Genomic DNA, 25,237 nt, shown 5'->3' with positions numbered 1-25,237 from the left:
TGAAGTGTACATTTTAAAGTCCACTCTGGCTGCTGCATGGAGAATGACTGGTAGGGATCAGGAGTGGAAATAAGGAGGCAAATTAGGTGGCTATGGTGAGCTTCTAGATGAGAGAGGATGGTGAGTAGCACCATGATGGTAACAGTGATGTTAAAGACAGGTGGATAGATTCAAGATACTATTTAGAAGTAGGATTTATGGGAGTTATTTGATTAACTGCATGCGTGTCTGTGTGGGATGAGAGAGCAAGGTGATTCCCAGGTTTCTGCATAGATAGTGGTTATCGTTTCTGAGATGGGGAAGACTGGGGTAGAGTTAGGTTAGATGGTAATGAGGGATTATGAGTTCGTTCTGAATATGCTCACCTCTAGACACTTCTCATCTGAGCTCCAACTCACCATGCCCATGAAGACATTAGAGAAGACTTCCTGAAATAAAAGAACAGCTGTTAATGACAACTGAAATGTTTGAAGTCCATGCATTATGTGTTGTGAGTGAACCTACACTAGCTTCTAGTGATATTTTTTTCCTGTAGGTATTCATAATCTAATGCACACATCTGCTCTAGAATTTTAGAAGCCATTTGTCTTTCTCAAAAGCATTGTTTTGCTCTTTTTGAAGATTAGTTGGTATAGTTATCTTTAGTCTTCTGCCTCTTTTCTTCTCTCATGAATGCACACAGAATCACTGAAGCTGATTCTGAATTCTCATCTGCTGGCTTTTTCAGCATTAATCAGAACTGTGCCTAGGTACTTCCCTGGTGGTACAGTGGATAAGAATCTGCCTGCTAATGCAGGGAACGTGGATTCGATCTCTAGTCTGGGAAGATTCCACATACCGTGGAGCAGCTGAACCAGTGTAGCACAACTACAGAGTCCGTGCTCTAGAGCCCATGAAGCCTGCATGCCCCAGAGCCAGTGCGTCACAACAGGAGAAGCCACCACAATGTGCACTGCAGTGAAGAGTAGCCCCCACTTGCCCAACTAGAAAAAGCCCGTGCAAAGCAATGAAGACCCAGTACAGCCAAAATAACTATTAAATATATAAGAACTACACCCATATATTGAGAACTTACTGTGTGACATAAGATTTTTGAAGAGTATGACATGCATTTACTTATTTAAACCTCACAACAGCTCTGGGAAGTGACTAATATTACCTCTATTTTTTAGATGGGAAATTGAGAAACAGAAGAGCTTATTTACTTCTCTGAGTTCGTGGAGCTAACAGGTTCAGAGTCAGGATTATATCCTAGATTATTAGGATCTGTTACATCCTGAGATATATATATCCCAGAGATAGTGTATATATATATATATATGATATATATCCCAGAGATAGTGTATATATATATATATATATATGATATATATCCCAGCCTCGTAATCATCGAGTTCCATTGCCTCCTGATGATATACCTTAGAGAATAATCCATGTGAATTTGCCAATTTATGCCACTTTAAACCACTAAACTATTTTAATTGTCTAAGTCAATGTTCTAAAACTAGCTGCTCGTCACATTCACCTAGAGAGCTTGTTAAAATGAGATTCCCTGGTCCACCCAGACCTAAACCAGTGTCTGTTAGAATTGGTGTCTGTAATCTGTGCCACAAGTGTTATAAGTGATTTTGATATAGCCAATCCATGGGGAAATGTTGAGGAATGAAAAACATGAATTATCTTTCATTACCTTGTCTCCTTCTGAGAACAAATTTCCTTCCTAATGGCATGCAGTCTATTCTTTCCAGTTTTCAAACCATTCTTGATTATAAGATAGAAACTCAGTAAGAACTGGTAACTTTGTTTTCCGTAATCAGTTCAGATTATTCTTCAATATCTCTCCATTTAGTCAAGTTCAATGAACAGTTGATGAATTGTGTTTTCACTTTCTGCTATTCATGAAACAGAAATTCAAACTATCTCAAAGACATTTTCAATATTTCATTATTTCACTCCAAGGGCTGGTTGGTTTCTATTGAAAACAGCTAAAGTAAAGAATGAAACCTTTGTTTTATGTTTTCTTGTCAGGAATATCCTGATTTATCCAGAGTACAGGAAACATTTTAAATATTGTTCCTGTTTTATAATGTTCATACCTTTTAATCCCCAATAAAAATTGGACTAAACGTTTACCTCAGTGAAGACCTAGGCCCTTAAAGATAGTGATGGAGCAAAGTCAGTCTAGTACGTTGTTTCATTTACCATTTCCATGCCACGCACCAGTCCTAACATACCCTCAGTACTGTGTCAGTACTGGACTTGGTGTGATCTGATAGGATGACCAGCTCTGGCTTCTCTGGGACAGATGACTTTCCTCAAATGTGGACTCTCCAGTGCTAAAACTGGGTCAGTCCCAGGGCTGGGACCATTAGTCACCCTACCTGTGTTGTAGCAAGAGGACCAGCAGAAGGAAGGATTGCTATTATCTTCTGTGTTCCTGGGATGCTATCAGCAGGTGTCCCAGAGTAAGAATAGGCTGATGTTCTAAGACTGAAACACACCAGTTGTTAAAATTATAGACAAACCACACTGTTTGTAGTTCACTGTTTCCATTGTTGCCCTATCTATTTGCAATGAAGTGATGGGACCAGATGCGATGATCTTAGTTTTTTGAATGTTGAGTTTTAAGCCAACATTTTCACTCTCCTCTTTCACTTTCATCAAGAGGCTCTTTAGTTCTTCTTTGCTTTCTGCCATAAGAGTGGTGTCATCTGAGTGTCTGAGGTTATTGATATTTCTCCCGGCAGTCTTGATTCCGGTTTGTGCTTCGTCCAGCCTGGCATTTTGCAAGATATATGCTGCATATATGTTAAATAAACAGGGTGACAATATACAGCCTTGATGTACTCCTTTCCCAATTTGTAACCAGTCTGTTGTTCCATGTCCAGTTCTAACTGTTGATTATTGACCTGCACACAGATTTCTCAGGAGGCAGGTCAGGTGGTCTGGTATTCCCATCTCTTTAAGAATTTTGCACAGTTTGTTGTGATCCACACAGTCAAAGTCAATAAAGCAGAAGTAGATGTTTTCCTGGAACTCTCTTGCTTTCTCCATGATCCAGCAGATGTTGGCAGTTTGACCTCTGGTTCCTCTGCCTTTTCTAAATCCAGCTTGAACATCTGGAAGTTCATGGTTCACATACTGTTGAAACCTGGATTGGAGAATTTTGAGCATTGCTTTGCTAGTGTGTGAGATGAATGCAATTGTGTGGTAGTTTGAGCATTCTTTGGCATTGCCTTTCTTTGGGATTGGAATGAAAACTGACCTTTTCCAATCCTGTGGCCACTGCTGAGTTTTCCAAATTTGCTGGCATATTGAGTGCAACACTTTAACAGCATCATCTTTTAGGATTTGAAATAGCTCATCTGGGGTTCCATCACCTCCACTAGCTTTGTTTGTAGTGATGCTTCCTAAGGTCCATTTGACTTCATATTCCAGGATATATGTCTCAAGGTGAGTGAAAACACCATTGTGGTTATCTGTGTCATGAAGATCTTTTTCATATAGTTCTGTGTATTCTTGCTACCTCTTCTCAATACCTTTTGCTTCTGTTAGGTCCCTACCATTTCTGTCCTTTATTGTGCCCATCTTTGCATGAAATGTTGCCTCGGTATTTCTAATTTTCTTGAAGAGATCTCTGGCCTTTCCCATTCTATTATTTTCCTCCGTTTCTTTGCATTGATCACTGAGGAAGGCTTTCTTATCTCTCCTTGCTATTCTTTGGAACTCTGCATTCAAAAAGGTATACCTTTCCTATTCTCCTTTGCCTTTAGCTTCTCTTCTTTTCTCAGCTATTTATAAGGCCTGCTCAGGAAACCATTTTACCGCTTTGCATTTATTTCTCTTGGGGTTGGTCTTGATCACTGCCTCCTGTACAATGTCACGAACCTCTGTCCATAGTTCTTCAGGCACTCTGTCTATCTGATCTAATCCCTTGAATCTATTGGTCACTTCCACTGTATAATTCCACTGTATAAATGGAAAAGGTCAGTTTTCCTTCCAATCCCAAAGAAAGGCAATGCCAAAGAATGCTCAAACTACCACACAATTGCACTCATCTCACACACTAGTAAAGTAATACTTAAAATTCTCCAAGCCAGGCTTCAGCAATGTGTGAAACATGAACTACCAGATGCTAAAGCTGGTTTTAGAAAAGGCAGAGGAACCAGAGATCAAAATGCCAACATCCGATGGATCATCGAAAATGCAGGAGAGTTCCAGAAAAACATCTATTTCTGCTTTATTGACTATGCCAAAGTCTTTGACTGTGTGGATCACAATAAACTGTGGAAAATTCTGAAAGACATGGGCATACCAGACCACCTGACCTGCCTCTTAAGAAACCTGTATACAGGTCAGGGAGCAACAGTTAGAACTGGACATGGAACGACAGATTGGTTGCAAATAGGAGAAGGAGTACGTCAAGGCTGTATATTGTCACCCTGCTTATTTAACTTATATGCAGAGTACATCATGAGAAACGCTGGGCTGGAGGAAGGACAAGCTGGAATCAAGATTGCCGGGAGAAATATCAATAACTTCAGATATGCAGATGACATCACCCTTTTAGCAGAAAGTGAAGAAGAACTAAAGAGCCTCTTGATGAAAGTGAAAGAGGAGAGTGAAAAAGTTGGCTTAAAGCTCAACATTCAGGAAACTAAGATCATGGCATCCAGTCCCATCACTTTATGGCAAATAGATGGGGAAACAATGGCTGACTTTATTTTTCTGGGCTCCAGAATCACTGCAGATGGTGATTTCAGCCATGAAATTAAAAGACGCTTACTCCTTGAAAGGAAAGTTATGACCAACCTAGACAGCATATTAAAAAGCAGAGACATTTTTTTTCCCGAAAAAGGTCCATCTAGTCAAGGCTATGTTTTTTCCAGTGGTCATGTATGGATGTGAGAGTTGGACGGTGAAGAAAGCTGATCGCCAAAGAATTGATGCTTTTGAACTGTGGTGTTGGAGAAGACTCTTGAGAGTCCCTTGGACTGCAAGGAGATCCAACCAGACAATCCTAAGGGAAATCAGTCCTAAATATTCATTGGAAGGACTGATGCTGAAGCTGAAACTCCAATACTTTGATCACCTGATGTGAAGAACTGACTCATTGGAAAAGGCCCTGATGCTGGGAAGGATTGAAGGTAGGAAGAGAAGGGGAAGACAGAGGATGGAATTGTTGGATGGCATCACCAATTCGATGGACATGAGTCTGACTAATCTCTGGGAGTTGGTGATGGACAGTGAGGCTTGGCGTGCTGCAGTCCATGGGGTCACAAAGAGTTGGACGTGACTGAGCTACTGAACTGAACTGACACTGTGGGTAAACCTCCTTGGGGAAAGGGAAGTTGAAAACTAAATAAATTATCCTGAAGGGACCCTCTTTTCTTCTTTTACCAAGGAATAAAATACAGTTTCTTAGTGTATATCTGTGTGAAAGGTGTGATCCAGTCTTTCTGTTTTAACTGTAAGGTGGTCCCACAGTCTCTTGTGCATTTAACTGCTGATCCTTTCACAGCAGATGGGTAAACGCTTCTTACTAGGCCTGAACTCTACTGCTTAATCCTGATATTCTGAGTCTAGGTTTCTATTCTTTGCTGTCAGTATTTACATTGCAAGAATTTTATGGGCAATAATTGAGTCCCCTCTTGAAGAATCGCAAGCAGATTTCATACCCTTTTTACTCAATGCCAAAAGAATGGGCAGAGTGTCATACATAATTCCTCAACAAATTCATCCTTTCCTAATGGATGAGACCAGGACTCTCTCATAAGCAGACTTCTCCCTGGAATGAAAAGCATGGTGCATCTTGGGAGAGTTCTTGGGAAAGTTCATCTCCTTGGGTGCTTTGGAAGAAAATGTTTTGACCCATAAATAGATTTCACTCCAGGGACTTAAAGGGTGGATGCTTAGACTTGCATGACCATCTATGCTTTAAAACTTGGTTTCAGGGTTTACAACAATAGCATTCTAAAGTATTCTTCTATATATCCATACAGTCCCCTATATATCCCATATAGTCTTTTATATATGCTTCTGAGAGGTGATACATGCGAAGGTGGTGGTTAAATGGAAAGGGAGTGAAAATAAGTTGAAAGATGATGTGGGGAAATCGTTTGTGAAGCTAAATGTGGCATTTGGGGTAAATTTAGAACTCTTCCAAGAAGACGGTTGGAAATCCTTACCAGCCTTTCTTATGTCACCCATCAGTCGCCCTCTCTCAATGAACCATGATCTGTTTCTGTAGAGTGTATAGCATGGGTTGTAAGTATATGTTTATTTGTGTGTTTATCTGTTTAATGTTCAGTCCTCATATAGCCCCTGGTCCTGTCCCACATGCTTTACAATGTTGGCTATTCTTCTTTAGTTTAATAGTTGCTTAGATTCTTCCTGTTTGTGGGGCCATACACTAAGCCCCTCAGAAATGGGAGTTCATTGTGTGAGTGTATTGGGGGCCAGTGGGTTGGGCAGGGAGTTAATTCCTTTCAGGCAAGAGTTAGTTGTTAAATAAATTAATGAGCTTCTTGAGCTGGTAGAGATTCTAGATGTCATCTTCTTTAACCTCCCCACCCCTTCTACTTGATAGACATATAACCTTCTTGTCATTTACCTTTCTTATCTTTGTCTTAGCTTTTCCTTAATTTCCTCACCCTTGTCCCCACCAGTGGGGTGGGTGAGGAGGAATGGGCCTAGCAGTAGAAAAGCAGTTTGGCCCCCTTACACTGAGTATCAATCTCACTTCAATCTTTCCTCTCTCTTTTCAATGGCCCTGTCTCTAATTTCTAACTGTACAGATTCCACCCCTTCTTCAGTGTGGAATGCTACCTTTTTCTGAAGCCTTCAAATGATAAGGCACAGCACTCTCCTTTTTAATTTTCCACAGCATTTCATTGCTGATCAGATTCTAAGTTGCCTGTGGCCATGTGTGGGCACATCTCACTTTTATTTTATAATGTCTTCAGCCTGAGACCTTGTCTTTACTTCTTTGCTTCTCCATCTACACTTAGCCTAAGTCCTGGCTTTAGTAAATGCTTGCTGATTGTTGCCACTACACCTTAAGGGTTCCCATTTCCTTTAACATACTCTAAGATAGGTCAGTCTTTTATGGGTTTTTTCCACTCATTTTTGCAGCCATTTATAGTTTCATCTGGCATCCCTTCTTGGGAGTAATAAGTTCCATAATCATAGAATCTATCATGGAAACTGACATTTATTTATTGCCTCTAGGTTTGCATCTTTCCAGCTTGAGGCAGTTGTCTCCTGTAAAAGAGTGTGTTCACCAGATGAACAGACATGATTCAGTAGACCCTAGCGTGTTCTCGTTCAGTCTTGTTCAAAAGTCTTAGCAACTCTTCTAATCACTCACTCCATAGGTCCTTCAATCATGTTAATTACTCTTCTCCTGCTCTTCAGCTCCGTGTTGTATTTCATATTGTAGGTCTAGCCTTACACCAGGAATGACATAGAAATGTGAAGGGAAGAAGTAAAGATACAGAGAAAGGGAAGTTGAGTTGCATGTTCTCAAAGACCTTGCATTATTGAAGGATGCTGTATTTTTGAGGTGTAGCTATCTCTTCTCTTTGATGGATAAGGGTGGTGGAAGCTAAGTAAAATTGGAACTCTGAGCTTTTGGAGAAAATAAGTCATATATAGGTATCCACAGACATGTGAAGGTGAGTCTATATATATTACTTACCATCTCACCGCATGTGTCTTTATACTATTTTATATGACAATAGCCAATGAGAACAACCACAAAACAACTACCAGTCAATACAAAATGTCAATTTCATATCAGAAAGGCATTATGCACTTTTCTAACTTAGTTTCATTTAATTTCCAAGACAACACTACTAGCTTGGTATTATGCTTTCTTTTTTACAGTTACGGTTATCAAGCCTCAGAAAAGTTAATTAACCCAGGCTGGGTATCTAAGACAAACACCCAGGATTTGAACCCTGATCTATTTAAATCCAAAGTCCATCATCTTTCTAATATACATTAAAAGTACCGTTCCCTCAGGAACTCAAATGGTAAAGCTGCAATTTTAGGACTTTTCCAGATAAGAGACTTTGGAAGACCTGTTTTTCTTTGGAAATCTTTCCTAAGTGGGCAGGAATTCTGATGAATTGTCAAAATTGACATGGAAATTCACCCAGCAATAGTAACTGCCTGGCTCTGCTTGAGGAATGCCTAACCTTCATATTCTTCATAAAAATAAGTTAGACTCTGAAATTAATTAACTCTTTCAGGCCACTGGTGTACCATTTAGATAATATGAGGAAACAAATGCTATTATGAAGTCAATTTGTTGACCAAAATATATTGAGCAATAATGTAGCCTGGAGGATACAAGGAAGTTTAGCAGGGGTGCTGGTCACAGTAGGAGGGTTGAGGTCCACTCTGACTGAAGAGTACCTCTGCTATACTCGCGTTAAATGTTTTGAATATGATGCTTAAGTATTAGACATAATTCCCATCTCCAAGGAAATTACAACCCAATTGGATGTACAACCCAAATGGGATGTACACTTAAAAACTTTAAATAATGACAATAGAATTAGGTAAAACAGAAACAACACTCTTCCCACTTAAACTTGTTTCATATATCTTCCTAGCATGTATCTGTGTGTGCTCAGTCATGTCCCACAGTCATGTCCAGGTCGCTTTGTGACCCTAGGGACTGTAGCCCATGAGGCTCCTCTGTCCATGGGACCATTCCAGCAAGCATACTGGAGTGAGTTGTCATTTCTTTCTCCAGGGGATCTTCCTGACCAGGGATCAAACCTGGGTCTCTTGTATTGGCAGGTGGGTTCTATACTACTGAGCCACCAGGGAAGCCCAGCGTATATCCCCCACTGAACAAATTTTATGTTGGTTTAGTTTCTTATTGTTCATTGATATACCTTCAGCACCTACAATATTTCTTGATCCTGTTGAGTAAACGAATGCATGTGCTAGGTATTTAAAGCAGAAAGCATGGCTGAAGTGGTCAAGAAGAATGTCATGGGGGAGTGGAGATGGGGCAGAATCTGGAAGGAAAAAGTGATTTTGGGAAGAAGTGGTTCAGGCAGGCAGGGAGAATGATGTGGGCAGAAACATTTGTTTAGATAACACACTTCATGTATAGAGTTAGAGAGCAAACTACTTTGGTTGGAACATAGGAGGCACTAGAAGTGGCCAGATTATTCCAAAGGAACAACGCACAGCCCATGGTAACTCCCTGAAGCATTAATTTGGGGACTGACTATAAAGCACCTCGTAAGTGAAAGTTGTAATGGCTGAAACCTGTCATACTAGTGAAACTCCCTCCCTCCTATCCCCTTGCATAAAGTAGCATGGATTAAAACATCATTATAGAAATCAACAAATGGAGTTATGGGTATTTCTGAGCTGATGCTTAGAAAAGAATGTCATCATGAGAAATGTGCAAATGGGGAGGATGAGATTTTCAGGATATTGCATGAGGTTCTAATTTTTCCATTGAGGTTCTGCTTTCTTTTGGTGTCTCCTTGTCATATCATGACTTTTCCACTCAAAATCAAACACTTTAGTATCAATTTAAAGACAGACACATGCACACATAATCATGCACTTGTATACAAGCATGCACTTGTGCACACACTCTCACACACATGCTCATGCTCCCAGGCACACAGCTTGCTTCAGCCTCTCTTCTATTTCCTCTCATCTGGCAGCTTTCAGAATAATCTCACCCACCTGTTAAATCAGAGAATGTCAAGTTTAATTTATAACAGTGAGTAGAAACAGGATGCTACAGAAAGCATTTTAATTAAAATCCTTTAATTGGATACATGCTTCTTGTGAAAAGGGAGCTGTGGAGAGGGCCTCTTTGTCGGCACCTTTCACTCCAGTTGCCAGAGATTGCTGCAGGAATGGCCCTGCAATTGGAACCAGCCCTCTGGGACGAGGGAGGGGGCAGGGTGGAGGCAAGAGAGGGAAATTGGGAGCAATAGAGGAAGGACAAAGGGGGCAAATGGCCATGGATTTTGTGCAGAAACACAGCTCTGGTGTTTTCCGGAGCCAGTTCTGCCGAAACCTATTGGTACCCTTTCAAGTTGGTTTCTCCTTAATCCTTTCATCATCCTTAGGATGGGACAGTCTCCAGAGGGAATCCACAAATACTCCCACTTCACACACTGGCTTAGGAATTCTTGACAGTGTAGGTCAATTGGTGAGTGTGGGAGGTGGACAGATGACAGGGTGGGGTGGGGGAGGTCCAGCCTTTGCACCTGGGGTTCCTTAAGTGACAGCATTTAGCACTATCCAGCCCTCACTGCAGGAAAGAAAATGTTGGACTCAATTAGAGCCCAGTTTAAGGAAGGGACTATGTCCTAAAGTGGGGGGCCCAGCCTGGAAACCATGCCAAAAGCTCATGTTGGGTGACAGCCATAGAGTAAGCCAAGAGAGTAGAAAGGCATGGAAGTATTTTACTGGAAACACTCAAAGCAGCTAAGAAAAGTGCAAACTGGAAGTAGTTTTAGTGTCAGGTATGTTGCCAAGGAAGCAGAAGACCCTATACTGAGCTCATTAAAGATAGGGTGGGGTAAATAGTTTTTTACCTCCAGCTTGTTGTTCCAGAAGGTGATTTAAGAGGGCTTACAGAACACTGATTTCTTTCCTGTGAGCCAAGAAAACCAGTACTATGACCTCCTGCTACAGAGAAGAGACACACCTTGAAGGATTTTTAGATGTTATTCATTCAGTGCTACTGTTGGCCTCCTAGAGGCCCTTGGTTGCTGAGGAAATAATGGTAGACAGTTTTGTTTACGACTATTGGTTCCTTCTAGTGGTGTGCTGGTAACTGTTTAACAAGTGGCTCTTAGGGCAGAGAGAAGTCTGATTTGTAGCGTTTTCCAACTTTCATGGTGTAAATATTTCCATCATGGTTGATTTCAAAATACTGATGATTTAACAACCAGTCGGCCAAATTCCTGAAATTAAAATGTTGGCTCTTGCAAGTCGGTATAAGCTGGCTTCAACACACCACTGACTCTTTCCTGTCCTTGTTAAGCTTTCTTGTAGGTGTTTATTTCCCACTCTCATTGACTTTGGGTCTGGCCATAGGACTTGCTTTAGCCAATGGAATATAAGCAGATGACACAAGACACTCCAACCCAAGGTTTAGACGTACTTGGATGGTTTGGCTCTGCTCTTCCCACCCCTTTTGAGTTTTTGCCCTCCATTCTGAGAATAGCTCCAGTTAATGACTGATCCTTCAGCCTGGTCTCAGAATGTGAAGACACACAGAGCTGCTTAAATTAAGCTATTTTCAGCACAGTCTGGCAGAACCACAGCCAAATTGCAAATCTTATGTAATGTGAGCAGAGAAAGAAATGTTTGTTTTTATAAGGCACTGAAATTGGGGATCTGAGTAATATAGAAATCTTCACCTAATTAATAAATATTGAATCACTCAATAAGAGCAAATACTATGGAATTGTATCTAAGTCATGAAAAGGAATTAGAGGTTATCAGTTCTGGAAGAAACCTAGGAGACCAATCATTTCAGCCATCATATGATACTTAAATCCCTTCTGCAACATTTTTGCCAAATGTTTGTCTGCTTTAGTTCTCCTCTTTATACTTGAAAGCCTCTCCAATGATGGGGATCTTAGTATCTTTGGAGAGTGTCCACACCATCTTTGGCAGTCTGAATGCTGGAAGATTCCTCCCTATGTAAACCAGAAGTCCTTTCCTTTTAGCAAATGTCTCATACCACAGTTCTGTATTGTAAGGTGATATGGAGAGCTTAATAATTATTCTGTAGGAGAAATCTTCAGCTATTTAAAAAGAATATATAATCCGCATTTAGTCTTTTCTCCATGCCAAACTTCTCAAGAATCTGAGGAGGAAAAATGTATACCTAGAGTTGTGTTGTTTTTTTTTAACCTAGTAAAAGATTTAAGAGTGAGGATAAAATAAAGATATCTTTCAGACAAAGAAACTCTCTGCTTGACATGATTTTGACACTTTTTACCATCCCAGTTTCTCTGCCTTTGTATATATTGACATGAATGGCTTTACTGGAAGTACAGAGGGATATTAGACTCAGGTATAGGTCCAAGAAACTAGAAGCAGTTGTAGACCCATGAAAGGGAAGGGCTGAAATGCAAACCCCTGTAACAGAAGAGATGAGGTGATTGCCTAGAATGTGGCATAGATAATCTCATCTCTTCTGTTACAGGGGTTTGCATTTCAGCCCTTCCCTTTCATGGGTCTACAACTGCTTCTAGTTTCTTGGACCTATACCTGAGTCTAATATCCCTCTGTACTTCAAATCTTGAAAGATGATGCTGCGAAAGTGCTGCACTCAATATGCCAGCAAATTTGGAAAACTCAGCAGTGGCCACAGGACTGGAAAAGGTCAGTCTTCATTCCAATCCCAAAGAAAGGCAGTGCCAAAGAATGCTCAAACTACTGCACAATTGCACTCATCTCACACGTTAGTAAAGTCATGCTCAAAATTCTCCAAGCCAGGCTTCAGCAATATGTGAACCATGAACTCCCAGATGTTCAAGCAGGTTTTAGAAAAGGCAGAGGCACCAGAGATCAAATTGCCAACATCCGCTGGATCATGGAGAAAGCAAGAGAGTTCCAGAAAAACATCTATTTCTGCTTCATTGACTATGCCAAAGCCTTTGACTGTGTGGATCACAATAAACTGTGGAAAATTCTGAAAGAGATGGGAATCCCAGACCACCTGACCTGCCTCTTGAGAAACCTGTATGCAGGTCAGGAAGCAACAGTCAGAACTGTACATGGAACAACAGACTGGTTCCAAATAGGAAAAGGAGTACGTCAAGGCTGTATATTGTCACCATGCTTATTTAACTTCTATGCAGAGTACATCATGAGGAACGCTGGGCTGGAAGAAGCACAAGCTGGAATCAAGATTGCTGGGAGAAATATCAATAACCTCAGATATGCAGATGACACTACCCTTATGGCAGAAAGTGAAGAGGAACTCAAAAGCCTCTTGATGAAAGTGAAAGAGGAGAGTGAAAAGGTTGGCTTGAAGCTCAACATTCAGAAAACAAAGATCATGGCATCTGGTCCCATCACTTCATGGGAAATAGATGGGGAAACAGTGGAAACAGTGTCAGACTTTATTTTTTTGGGCTCCAAAATCACTGTGGATGCTGATTGCAGCCATGAAATTAAAAGACGCTTACTCCTTGGAAGGAAAGTTATGACTAACCTAGATAGTATTTTAAAAAGCAGAGACATTATTTTGCCAACAAAGTTCCGTCTAGTCAAGGCTATGGTTTTTCCAGTGGTCATGTATGGATGTGAGAGTTGGACTTTGAAGAAAGCTGAGTGCCGAAGAATTGATGCTTTTGAACTGTGGTGTTGGAGAAGACTCTTGAGAGTCCCTTGGACTGCAAGGAGATCCAACCAGTCCATTCTAAAGGAGATCAATCCTGGGTGTTAATTGGAAGGACTGATGCTAAAGCTGAAACTGCAATACTTTGGCCACCTCATGCGACGAGTTGACTCACTGGAAAAGACTCTGATGCTGGGAAAGGTTGGGGGCAGGAGGAGAAGGGGACGACAGAGAATGAGATGGCTGGATGGCATCACCGACTCGATGGACATGAGTTTGAGTGAACTCCGGGAGTTGGTGATGGACAGGGAGGCCTGGCGTGCTGTGATTCATGGGGTCGCGGAGAGTCGGACACGACTGAGCGACTGAACTGAATTGAACTGAACTGAACTGAAGGTTTTTTCAGAAGAAAAATTCTGAACATCTGTTAAAAAATATACTTGAGCAAGACTAAGAAAAATATATTTAAACTTTATTGTAAAACAAACTGTATTATGAAGAGTAAAAAAGACAGTTAAATGTAACCAGAGACCAAAGAAGCTGCCGAAAAGAAAAATTAGATAAAGCCAACAGAGTAAAACCCATAAAGAGCTAAGTCAGAAGTCCCATCAACCTAGACTTGTGAGCTCTTATTCAAGAGTATTGTCCATTCATATATTTCACTGAAAGGACATTTTGCAGAAAGAAGGGACTCAAAAGGAGGAGAAAGCTGTAAGAAGGAACAGAATTCCAAGGAATCAGTGAACAGGTAGATTTTTAAAAATCATAGAATATGGGAGGTAGGTATCATAGTTAATGAACTCAGGGTCCTGCATTTTTCTGGAGGACAGAATACTGATTCTTAAATAGCTTTAAATTTTCTGTTAAATACACATGTTGAAATTTGAAGGTACCTAATAAAAAGTAGTAATAGAAGGTCAAATGTCCAGACCAGCAGAGCAACTAAAAAAGCAAATTTTGATTAATATATTTTAGGTAAAAGTATGAAAATACTGAGAAGAATGTACACTCGTTCCAGGATATTGATTATTTTTTTAGAAGAAAGGGAAAGAATAGGATGTAGTAGGGGAGGAAACTCATCAACCATATTTGAAATTTTTATTTATTTAAAAAACTGAAGGAAATAGGCAAAATATTAAAGTGTTAAATACGGAGAGTGGGTACATTGCAACATTAATTTTTAAAAACTTTTTTATGCTTCCACTTTTCACAATTAAAAATTCTAATAATTATGAGTAAATTCAAATGGCTGCAAGCCAGTAAAATGATGCTAAAATTGACTAGTAGAAAAACACAAATTGATATAATAATGAGATATTAAATTTAGGCCATTAAAAATAAATAAATAAATAAATTTAGGCCATTAAATCGGCAGAACTTTAAAGGAGCTCTAGTAAGAATGGGTGAAAGAGATGTATGAAAAAAAGATAGATTTTTTTCTTCTGGTTGGAAACGTTATAACTTTACCGGAAATTGAAATCAAGGTATATACAGTCAACATACATGAGGGATCTATCTCATCAAAATTGCAGTAATATTGGTATGTGCAAATGCATTTTGTTAATTCAGATATTATTTTTTACAAGTGGGAAGGTTGTATACATGTCTGTCTGGCCTAGTGTTGTCCAGTATATTCTGTGTCAATAATTAGCAACTCTTTTCTTTTTTTTTTTCCTATTGTATAAACCCTTCAGATGTCATCCTGGCTGTGGTATCAGAAATGAAAGTTTATCCAGTTAGCATTTTTCTGGGAGCATGCTCTTAATGCTTTTCTGCCTGAATGGGGTTTACATTTGTCCAGTGGAAGTGTATGTAATTTTTGTAGGAAGCTGAGTCACGCTTTCCAAGTGACTCTAGTGGTAAAGAACCTGCCTGCCAGTGCAGGAAATGTGGGTTCTGTCCCTGGATGGGGAAGACTCCCTGGAGGAGGAAATTGCAACCCATTCTAGTATTCTTGCCTGGACAGAGGAGGTTACTGGGCTACAGCCCATAGCGTTGCTAAGAGTCGGACACGACTGAACAACTTAGCACTCAGAGCAGTGCTGACCGTCAACATCTCAGTGTGGACCAGAAATCCTCCTGAAATCTTAATGAACCCTAATTGCTCTTACTGTTGGCTTCTCTCTTTTTCATGTGGAGACATGGCTTTTAAGAAAATTTATCTGAGATAAATTCTATGTATAAAGTTCTAAAGCTCAAATAATATTTTCAGAAGTGGATGCTTGTCCTTTGTAAATTTTAGATTCCTGATAGGCCTTCTTCTTTCCTGAGTTTCCTTCATGGGGAAAGAAAAGTTATTTCTGTTGACACTATTTATAATCTAATAAATACAAGAAATTGGAACCATTAAGAGGAGTTTTTTAAAAGACAGGGTTTAATTTTGTGATAAAACTTTTTTTAAAATAAGAGGTTGATATTTGCTCCAACCCTGAACAATCATAAAAGACCTACTTTTATACCCTGGCAGATACTGAGTTGTGTTATTTCCTTCAAATGTGGCAATGGATCTACATAATCAAAACATATAACTTGAGGCCAGAGGGCCATTTATTTTTTCTGAATCACCCATGACAGGTAGAATACAGATGCTTAGTATATAAATATTTAGACCTTGGTGTTCATGTAGAGAAAATCTGATTGAGGTGAGATGACCCAGGTGAGGTTCAACAAAGATATTTTTCCAGGTTTTTCATTCTGCCTGCCTTCCCTTAAATCTATGATTCATGTGAAATAGTATTATTTGAAAGACCTCCAGATAGACTGAGGGTTGCTCTTAGATAATATTTACACTTTTTATAATGTAACACTTGATGCTATTATTATGAATTCAAGATTTACTTCTGATGTTAAATAAAACCTAAGCATTTGATTTCAGTTTCACCAAAGGCAGCTTTATATATCAATATTTTATTGGGATTGTCTTCACAGTGTGGTGCAGTCAGCAGGTCTATAATTCCGCTAAAGTCCACAGGCTAATGATCAGAATTTTTGAGCCTGTCCAAGATGTACCTATTATGGCATTTAAATTTAGAAGTTAGTTCTAGTTTCATAGGCTTATTGATTAATGTTCCATTGTTGTTCAGTCACTAAGTAATGTTTGACTCTTTGTGACCCCATGGACTACAGCATGCCAGGCTTTCCTGTCCTTCACTATCTCCTGGAGTTTGCTCTAACTCATGTCCATTGAGTTGGTGATGCCATCCAACTCCTCCTCTTCCTGCTTTCAATCTGTCCTAGCAACAGGGTCTTTTCCAATGAGTCAGCCCTTTGCATCAGGTGGCCAAAGTATTGGAGCTTCAGCATCAGTCCTTCCAATGAATATTCAGGACTGATTTCCTTTAGGATTGACTGGTTGATCTCTTTGCAGTCCAAGGGACTCTCAAGAGTCTTCTCCAACACCACAGTTCAAAAGCATCAATTCTTCAGTGCTCACTCTTTTTTATGGTCCAACTCTCACATTGGTACATGACTACTAGAAAAACTATAGCTTTGACTACTTGGAATTTGTCAGCAAAGTGATGTCTCTGCTTTTTAATATGCTGTCTAGGTTTGTAGTGGCTTTCTTTCCAAGGAGCAAGCACCTTTAAATTTCATGGTTGCAGTCACCATACACAGTGATTTTGAAGCCTAAGAAAATAAAATCTCTCACTGCTTCCACTTTTCCCCCATCTGTTTGCCACAAAGTAATGGGACCATATGCCATGATCTTAGTTTTTTGATTGTTGAGTTTTAAGCCAGCTTTTTCACTCTCCGCGTTCACCTTCATCAAGAGGCTATTTAGTTCATCTTCACTCTCTGCCACTAGGTGGTATCATCTGTTTCTCTGAGGTTGTTGATATGTCTCCTGGCAATCTTGATTCCAGCTTGTAAGTCATCTAGCCCAGAATTTTGCACAATGTATTCTGCATATAAGTTAAATAAGCAGGGTGACAATATACAGCCTTGATCTACTCCTTTCCCAATTTTGAACCAGTGCATTTTTCCATGTCCAGTTCTAACTGTTGCTTCTTGTCCTATGTACAGGTTTCTCAGGAGATAGATACGGTGGTCTGGTATTCCCATCTTTTTAAGAATTTTCCAGTTTGTTGTGATCCACGCAGTCAAAGGCTTTAGCACAGTCAATGAAGTAGAAGTCGATGTTTTTTGAATTCCCTTGCTTTTTAAAAAATAATGTCCCATAGTAACTTCTTCTAAGATCTGTTAATGTTCTGAGATATTTAAAAATTCATATTGGCTGTTTCAGACAAAAGATGGAAAGCGTTTGGGAGAGATTGTCTCATCTATTCTTATTCATTCCATGGTACCCAACATGGATACAAGAAAAGGGAAGATGATTTTACTCTTAGGTATTCTCCCATTAAATATTACTTACTGGTTCGTCCCCAGTAGCCACACAGTTGCAACCTCCACATCCTCTCATCAAGTCCTAAGGAATCTTTAGCCAATCTCAGAAAGCGTTAGTTTCCATTTTCTTCCAGAATAGATATGTCTCAGTTCAGTTCAGTTCAGTTCAGTCGCTCAGTCGTGTCCGACTCTTAGCGACCCCATGAACCACAGCACGCTCTACTCAGTATCAAAATAGGTTGATTAAAGAAAACTTGAGTCAACCAAAAAGGTCTTTTTTTGCAATCCAACGCCTTGCTGAAGCTGTTTCTGTCACTTTCCTTCTGTTCGTCTGTCTCATTTAGCTAGTAGGTATGGCCATTAAGAGTGTTAAAGTTCAAATCCAACAAAGCCTATCTGTTTTAATTAGAGGCTATTAATAGCTGCATATTTCCATCCTGGAAGATCTTAGAGCACTTTAAAATTTCCACTATGCTCAAGTATAAACTCTCATTGTTAGAATCATTCTACCTTTCACTACATGTGTCTACATTTGAGGTGGAATGCAGCAGCTGCTTAATGCTGTTTCCTAGCACTTGAAGACATGGAATGAATTCTGTATCCTATTTCCTCTATGGTTCCAAGAGACAGAGTTTAAATATATTGTTGCCAGACTGGAATCTGCCAAGTCTTTCAATCAGTGGGAGTCAAATAAGTGGAAATGATCCAGGTCTTATGTTCAGGACCTTATTGCATACATAGGTAGGAGATGGAGAAGAGGGGAGTTTAGCTACTTATATTTACTGTCATTGAGAAAGTATGTGAGTCCAGAAGCAATTTAGAGGTAGATTCCATGCAGTCAGTACTTAGAAGTGGTGACTAATGAGAGATGAGGGGTAGAGTCCAGGGCTCTGACATGAAGACTTGGGAATCCTTCATCATGGGTGAAGACAGAGCACTGTAGACAAATTCTAGGGAGCTGAAACTCATCTAGATGGAGAAAAACCCAATTAAATGAGAGCTCTGGGGCCTACAATTATCGTGGTCTTTTCAGTCTATTTTCTTTTTTGTCTTTTGTCAACCTGTCCTACTTAGTTGAAAAGTGATCCATTATTCTAGTCAAAAAAACTTGAAGACTTTAAAAATAAATAACTCTTTATACCACTATACATAGTTAATTGTCACTAATATTTGGGTGAATTTCCTTGTACAGTTTTATGTTCATATGAAGAATAGAAGTAAGGAAATCCTTAGTGTTTATGATCCGCCTAGGCACATTTGTGACTGGGGTTGTGTGGATCATCATCGTCATCCAAATACAGTATTATCTTTAGCAGAAGAGGAGTTTAGGAGCCAAAATCTATTGCTGATGATAGTATTATACAATGAATTATCTGGATAATTTTCTTAATTCTTGAATCCCATACAATAGGCATGCCTTATGATTTTGTTGGTACTTGTACATGAGCGCTTGGTTGAGTTACAAACAAGATAAGAATATTTTGAAATTCTGAAATACTGGGAAATTATGATTTTATTTAGTATAAATAGACATCCGTAAAATGGCACAGTCTTCCGACACATCACATTTATTGATTTATGCTTTTGAAAGAGAGGGTTGTGGGTGATGGAAGATTTTGTGAAAAAATGCCAATTTAGAGGGGCTCCAGTTGAAAGATAAGCCACCTCTGACTCTGACATTTAGTGTTTAGACTTTCTGTGTCTGTTTCGGTCCTGTTCATCTATTCAAAAGGAATATTTTAACTTTCACCATTTTACCCACATTCTCTTTGGCTGTGTAACAAGCATAATTAATCAGTAAGATAACAGAGATAATGCACTGATGACAGCTCAAGTTAATTATAAAACCTCAGAGATGCCCCTAAGGGTCCTGTTTTATCAGATACTTATTATCCTAAAATGAATCAAGATGTTCACTCTTCATTTCAGGTGCTGGTAAATGTGTTAAATAGTGTGGAATTTTATGGCTATAAAAGGTCAAATTTCAAGAGTTTTATTTTTAAAGGAAATTTCGTGAAATCTAAAGTGTGAAGTTCAGTCATACTGAATTCACTGGCAACCAGACGTGCTTAAAAGTGAAACCTTATTTCCCCGGGGGGTTTCAAGGCAGAGAGGTGAATGTCCCCTCCGGTTGCTCCCCCTTCTGCCAGGTTTCAGTTATAACAGAGAATCTTTTCACAAAATGTAGTCAATCTATATTTCAGGAATTTAAAGCATATTTCATTGGCTCATCTGGACACTGGAAAATTTTATATTCTTTCCCCAGGTGATTTGATGCATTACATTGGCACACACTAGAACTTACACACCTGGCAAACCACCTTGACTTCCCTGATGCTCAGAAGGAGGTCTTCAAACCTAGAGACATTTTGGATGGTGAACTCTGATGAGTGTTCCCAAACACAAGAGTCATGAAAACAACCATTCACATTCAGAGATGGGGAGAGGGACCTGAGGATAAGACAGAGGAGGAAGAAGAGGAAGGCAGAGGCTCAAATGAGAAAAGAAAAAGAGATGTGAGGGAAGGGAGGAACAGGCAAAAAAAAAAAAAAAAAGAGAGAGAGATATGAATATGTTCCTTTGGTCAAAGTTTAATAAAGTCAAAGTCTTATCCCACAGTGTTCATTCTCAGATACTCAGTTATCCACTGTGACTAACTCAAAGTCAGATTTCTTGTAAAGCCTGGGTGTAATGCAGGAATACTCTTGAGAGTCCCTTGGACAGCCAGGAGATCAAACCAATCAGTCCTAAAGGAAATCAACTGTCATTGGAAGAACTGATGCTGAAGTTGAAGCTCCAATGCTTTGGTCACCAGATGCAAAGAGCTGACTCATTGGAAAATACCTTGAGACTGGGAAAGATTCAGGGCAGGAGGAGAAGGGGATGAGAGAGAATGAGATGGTTGGATGGTGGATGGCATTACCGACTCAATGGACATGAGTTTGAGCAAACTCTGGGAGATAGTGAAGGACGAGGAAGCCTGGCATACTGCAGTCCATGGGGTTGCAAACAGTTGGGCACGACTTCACAACTGAACAACAACAAATCTTATAACACTGAGAAATACCCCAAACCAGTGTTTACCCTGGTGGGATCAGACTTCTGTAAATACAAGCCAGATCTGTGACATCTGTGACTGGATAGCTACAGTTGCTTGTATTAGCTGTGACTCACTTATTGGCTTCACAGCAGCCAGGGGACTCTGGAAGTGTGGGGAGCTGGAGGACTTTCCTGGACATGCAGACTCAGTGTAATAAAACTGTATCCAAGGACATCATCCATGCTCCATAGTAATGATATTTTATGACATGTGAAAAGTGTCCAATACAGTGTTCGTCACACAGTAGAGGCTCAGTAATGTTTGTTTCCCTATAACCATCATCAGTGTAATGGGATTCAGCACTAGGAGTAACTTGGCACATCAGTGCTAGGAATAAATTCTCTTTTGCCAGATTTTGATTACTGAATTGTAACTCCTGGAAGTATCTTTGTATCAATATTGCTAATAGTGCTGAAAAGTAACTCAGTGTTTAAATTTTGTTTATTTGTATGTTTATTTAGACATTTCTATTTTTGAAGTTGAGGTATAATTGACATATAATATTTGTGAGAAGAATGAATGAACTATTACATGAACACATGAATAATTGAAATTAGGGTTTGAAGGGGAGCATAGCAAGGCAAATAGGTTTTTTTCCTGGGTGCTGTTTTCTCTTGATTGTGTTTTAATTTTGCTCTGAACTTGGAGTTAGAACAGTGTTTGTCTTATCTGTGGGGATCAGTAGGAAATAGAAGGAGTTTGGGAAGGGATAAAGGAGATGGCCTGGTGTCTGGAAACCAGGGCCAGCTAGTGAGAATGGAGGAAAGAGTGCTGGAAAGCCAGACAAGTCTTGGGCATAGAGCTGGATTCTAGGGTTTGGAAAAATATATTTTTCCATAGAATTTGTGGTACAGCAGGTCACAGTTAAAAGGAAGAATCATAAAACATTTTACTGACCCATTGATGCATTTATTACTTATCCACATTTATTCATTTCAGAAACATTTATTGAGTATTTGCCATATCTCAGGCACTTCATTACTTATCAGGACACAGTAGTGAACAAGACAGATACAGTCCTTTAAAGTCTAATTGAAAAAAGAAGGCAAAGGGACATCATTTTAAATTCTACACATTGAGTTCTGCATTCTGTGATCTCTTGCCAGAGACAAATATTTCACAAATAGTGTCTCTTTTAAGCAGGGCTCCACTGAGGAAAGCTCTCTTATCTAGGCTAGTATTTCAATTAGCAACTTTTCTTTCTTTTTTTGGTGTGTGTAGAATTTCTAATTGTTCCAGTGGATTTTCCTCTAAAGCCAAAAAAATGAAAATTTAGTTGCATGGTAAAATATGTGGGCAATATGGCCCATGAGAGTACTCACTGGTAATGACAAAAATGATATCTTGTGGCCGTGGCTAATAGGGAAAAAAGAGATGGAAGTCTTTTTTTTCTAGCAGAAAGAGAGAATGTGGTAGCATAGTTGGTTCTGGCAGGAAAAAGGAAGACATGGCAAGGGAGTTAGGTATCACAATACCCACATTTTTAAAAATTACAGTCTGTAAGCTGTATATCTTAAGTCATAATTAGTTCAAATAGGGTCTGTTTCCTTGGAATGGTTTTCAGGTATTTGGGAGTGATTTTGAGACATATTTGGTGCAACCAAATTGCAGAACCCTGGAAGCATTCGAGCAGCCCTCCACACTACTTGAAGCTCATTGTCATGGGATTTGACCTAAAAACACTCTTTCCACAGCCAGCCAGCTCTTAGTCATTTGTGGGAATATAGGCCAACATTGGTATACTTTTTTCTGCCCATTTGAGACAATTCCAGGTGGTGTGAAGGACCAGCAAAAGTGTGGCAACGATCATTTATTTCTGGTCCAAGTGTGGTTTTATGACTGTATCTCCACAACTCTATGCAGTCTCTTCTATCTCAGTCTGGCTCCTAATAATAACACCTTATATAAGAGCCTTTAAAGGTCTAACATAGCAGAGCTACATGCATGGAAAGACCATTTGTCAAAAGGCAAAAATAAGTTATAGTTCCTAAAAAATTACACTTTCCTCAATGACTAGTTCCTAACTGTGCTCTATTTTAGTGCCCATTACTATTCTTTGGCTCTTCTATCTTACTTTCTGTAATTCTCTCTTTGAATTGCTGTGGGATAAGTGTAGGTCCTGGAAAAATGGTGACGTCAGTGATTTGACTTTCACTTCCCTGGAAGCCTCTCCCATATTTTTTGGTAGAGTCTTTCCATTTTCTATTTGTTGCCCAACCACTGCGAAAGTTTCTTCTCAGGAAGAGATCTGTCACCAATCATTCACACCTTGACACAAATTTAGACCAGCATGTTACCTCTCCCTGGGGTGCATGCACTTTTAGATTTTCCTCTAAATGTGTAACAGCATTTTGCCTGTTTCTAGAGGAATTTAGCTCTATTCCCAAGCAGAGTGCTTAGTATATTTTACTAGAAAAGCTCTTAAGTGTAAGATTCACTCTTCCAATAAAGTCTACTTCAGTTTCCATGTGGATGTAAAGGCCTGAACTCACCCTGACTTAGGGTCCACTTAAGCCAAGAAATGGCTAGTATTTATCTCTGTAAGGAGACAGAGAGAAGGAGCTGTAGAAAACTGGCTGGGTGTGGCCCATCTTCTTTATTTATATGCTCATGGACCTACAGTTCAGTTCAGTTGCTCATTCGTGTCTGACTCTGCCATCCCATGGACTGCAGCACGCCAGGCCTCCCTATCCATCACCAACTCCCGGAGTTTACTCAAACTCAAGTCCATTGAGTTGGTGATGCCATCCAACCATCTCATCCTCTGTCATCCCCTTCTCCTCCCGCCTTCAATCTTTCCCAGCATCCGGGTTTTTTCAAATGAGTCAGTTCTTCGCATCAGGTGGCCAAAGTATTGGAGTTTCAGCTTCAGCATCAGTCCTTCCAGTGAATATTCAGGACTGATTTTCTTTAGGATGGACTGGTTGGATCTCCTTGCAGTCCAAGGGACTCTCAAGAATCTTCTCCAACACCACAGTTCAAAAGCAGCAGTTCTTCGGCACTCAGCTTTCTTTATAGTCCAACTCTCACATCCATACATGACTACTGGAAAAACCACAGCTTTGACTAGATGGAGCTTTGTTGGCAAAGTAATGTCTCTGCTTTTTAATATGATGTCTTGGTTGGTCATAACTTTTCTTCCAAGGAGCAAATGTCTTTTAATTTCATGGCTGCAGTCAGTCACCATCTGCAGTGATTTTGGAGCCCCCAAAATAAAGTCTGCCACTGTTTCCACTGTTTCCCCATTTATTTGCATGAAGTGATGGGACCAGATGCCATGATCTTATATTTCTGAATGTTGAGTTTTAAGCCTACTTTTTCACTCTCCTCTTTAACTTTCATTAAGAGACTCTAGTTCTTCTTCACTTTCTGCCATAAGGGTGGTATCATCTGCATATCTGAGGTTATTGATATTTCTCCTGGCAGTCTTAATTCCAGCTTGTGCTTCTTCCAGCCCAGCATTTCTCATGATGTACTCTGCATATAAGTTAAACAAGCAGGGTGACAATATTCAGCCTTGATGTCCTCCTTTCCCTATTTGGAACCAGTCCGCTGATGCCCCACATCTAGAATTCACACTCTTGTGTACTGCCCTGCCACTCTGAATCAGAGCTGGCTCTGGCTGACCAATAGATTACGGTAAAAGTACATGATTTCCAGAGGTCAGGTCACAGAAGGCACTGCAGCCTCCAACTTGATGTCTTATATCTCTCACCTTGGGGAGATTAAACTGTTACACCATGATGCATGCATGCAGCTCATAAATATATCATGAGTAGGGAGAAACTGAGATCCTCACCAACCACCAAGACCTACTTGGCAACCATGTGATTAAGACACTTTATCTCCAGTCCCAGTCAAGCTCTCAGATGACTGAAGCCCCAGCTGACATCTGACTGCAAATGCACGAGAGACCCTAAGTAATAGTTGCTAGCCGAGTCCTTTCTGGATTCATAATCCACAGAAACCATGAGCAATGGTAAGTCATTTTTGTTGTTTTAAATCCGAGGTTTGGGCATAATTTGTTACTTAGCACCATGTCCCAGCCTCACAATGGCAGTTACCTGTCCTGGAAATCTTGATATAAAATGCTGGCAATAAGCTTGCTTCAGAGTGAGTTACACTGTTTTTCTCTAATGAGATAGGGTGATTTAGCTGATTGCAATTTTGTCAAATGCAATTTCTTATGAAGTAAGCTGACCAAGGCGTCACCGATTCTGTGGACATGAGTTTGAGTGTACTCCGGGAGTTGGTGATGGACAGGGAGGCCTGGCGTGCTGTGATTCATGGGGTCGCGGAGAGTCGGACACGACTGAGCGACTGAACTGAACTGAACTGAACTGAAGCTGACCAATATGATATTCTGTTGCAATCCTAATAACCCATCTTTAGTTCCAAGATATGGTTTATTTTGGTTTATCATGAAAATTTTTTTAAATTTC

Source organism: Moschus berezovskii, chromosome 4 (genome assembly GCF_049115385.1).
Source record: "Moschus berezovskii isolate FMDL1 chromosome 4, NW_MosBer_1.0, whole genome shotgun sequence".
NCBI classification, from domain to species: Eukaryota; Metazoa; Chordata; class Mammalia; order Artiodactyla; family Moschidae; genus Moschus; species Moschus berezovskii.
Note: the sequence above shows the minus strand (reverse complement) of the source record.